This window comes from Myotis davidii, unplaced genomic scaffold (assembly GCF_000327345.1).
Source record: "Myotis davidii unplaced genomic scaffold, ASM32734v1 scaffold3656, whole genome shotgun sequence".
NCBI lineage: Eukaryota > Metazoa > Chordata > Mammalia > Chiroptera > Vespertilionidae > Myotis > Myotis davidii.
In genome coordinates this window covers 16,437-18,914 of record NW_006287603.1, presented here as the reverse complement: position 1 = coordinate 18,914, position 2,478 = coordinate 16,437, and the positions used below count along the sequence as shown (strand labels likewise).

The window sequence follows — 2,478 nt, the reverse complement described above, 5'->3', positions numbered from 1 at the left end:
AGAGCAGGCCTGGCCCCACCTTGTTGCCGGACCCGATCAGTGGGTCCTGGGCGGCAAGGCAGCCCCGCCCCAGAAGCCCTAGAAGCCAGCCCCATCTTGCTGCCCAGGACCTGCCCAATCAGCGGGTCCTGGGCTGCAAGGCAGGCCAAGCCCCAGAAGCCCCAGAAGCTGGCCTGTGATGTTCTGAGCCAGAACCTGAGGGTCTGAGCAGGATTGGGGCCATCCAGCCTTGCCATCTGGCACAGCACAGAGGACCTCCCCTGGAAATCTGGAGATTCCACACAGAGCGTATGCGGTCTGAGAGCTCAGTGCAGGAGTGAAGACTCCACCCATCAGAGAGACAACAGGGTCGAAGGGGGCCCAGCTCCCCCAACCATGGCTTTGCCACACACTCAACAAACAACAACTGGCCTTGAGCAGAAGTGGGAAGGATACACCCCATCAACCCTAGGCCTTGCTGTCCACCAGGACCTGTGAGTGTCCAGGCAGGGAAAGGAGGTGGCATAGGCACCAGGAACTACCAACAGGTGTGAAGAAGGACAATTAGCTGAGGAGGCAGAGGAGTGACAGCCTCAATCTGATTGGAGAAGCCACCGAATTACATCATCTGTGGAACAACAGTTCTGAAAAGAAGCTATTTTCCATCCTGGACTTGAAGGAACTCTTGGAGAGGCAGGGAGCGTGGTGACTGTCCTTGAGCGTGGAGGGGCGAGCTTGCTGCCAGAGCACCCTGGCCAGAAGAGGCACAAGAGCTGTGGCACCCAAGCACCCGAGGGGGTCCGAGTCCTGGCCGCAGGCCAGCACTGAGCCACAAAGGGCGTGCTCCACCGCCTGGCATGCCACCTCCCTCTCCAATGCCCTCGGCCATTGAGAGGAAGAGCCTGGACCCGTCTGAGGAGCCCGTGGATGAGGTTCTGAGGAAGCTGCCACAGAACATCGGGGACCACTACTTTCTGAAGGCCATTGACCAGTACTGGCACGAGGACTGTCTCAGCTGTGACCGCTGCAGGTGCCAGCTGGGCGAGGTGGGGCGGCGCCTCTACTACAAGCTGGGCCACAAGCTCTGCCAGAGGGACTATCTCAGGCTTTTGGGCCAAGATAGTCTCTGCACCTCCTGTGACAAGCAGAACCGTGCCTATGAGATGACGATGTGGGTGAAAGACAAGGTGTATCACCTGGAGTCTTTCAGATGTGCCACCTGCCAGAAGCATTTCTGCATGGGTGACAGATACCTGCTCATCAACTCCGACATAGTGTGCAAGTAAGACATCTACAAGTGGACTAAGATCAATGGCATGATCTAGGCATCTCTGAGAGGTGCTCCACCAAAGTCACTGTCTCCAGGGGGTCTTCACTCTTAGGCACTTTGGGGATTTGAGGGAGGGGGGTGAGGCATATTTTAGCTAGTGGTAGATCCTAACTGGGCACAAGACACAGCATCTAAGTGACATAATGCAAAAAATGATACGTAAATGTGACAAAATGACCGGCCTTTAGGGAGGATGTATGGACCGTAGCTACAGCCTACCCATAATAACTGACATGATTAGTGAAGGCAAGGAGCATGTGGGGAGGGGACAGCATTTGGGCCATCATGACGGAACTTTACATCTACAGATAGGGAGTTGTGGAAAGATGTGCTATGACTTTGACCCTTGGCAACTAGAGGTGTACAATTGACTTCTGGACTTCCTGGCTTCCATGACAACCCTGTTCCAATCACTGTCCTCCACACATGAGAAGGATAGGAGAGCAGCCACCCTTTTTCCCTCGGCCACTTTCCCAAGGCCTTCAGCTCTGGGCCCAAGGGAAGCAGCAGAGAGACACATTTCAGTTGAAAATGGGAACTGCAACTCTTAACCACACACTTATTGAAAGCGACACTGATGAATCCCTGTTTTCAGATACCTTAGTTTTGAGGTGAGGAGTTCCACAGATTGTTGCTATACAAATGTAAATCTTAAAAAAAAAAAAGGTTGTTCAACCATTTTGTTATTTTAGATTCTATCCAAGTATTTGTTGTGTGTAGTTAAATAAATAAAAAAATTAAAATTAAAAAAATTTAAAAAGAAGCCGGCCTGCCCCAGAAACCCCAGAAGCCGCCTGATATGGCAGTAACTCTATCAGTAAGCACTCTGAAAGTCAGTGGCATAAATGCACCAGCTAAAAGACAGATTATGAGGGTGAATCAAAAACAAAACCCACTTTAAATATAAAGAAACATATGCATTAAAAGTAAATGAATTAAGCTGCAGCCTGTTTTGCTCAGTGGAGAGAGCATTAGCCCATGGACTGAAGGGTCCCAGGTTCGATTCCAGTCAAGGGCATGTACCTCAGTTGCTGGCTTGATCCCCATTCCCTATCAGAGCATGGGGATTAGCCAGAGAAAACATATGCACAACCCATGGACACAGACAACAGTATGGTGATGGCCAGAGAGAAGTGGGGGGCAAGAGCTGGGTAGAGGGGGGATGATTC

The 2,478-nt window shown here is 51.5% G+C and overlaps 1 pseudogene; it reads left to right on the top strand.

The window, feature by feature from the left end:
• Nucleotides 1–672: 672 nt before the first annotated feature.
• Nucleotides 673–1,265, top strand: LOC102770078 (annotated as a pseudogene).
• The last annotated feature ends 1,213 nt before the right edge of the window (nt 1,266–2,478 follow it).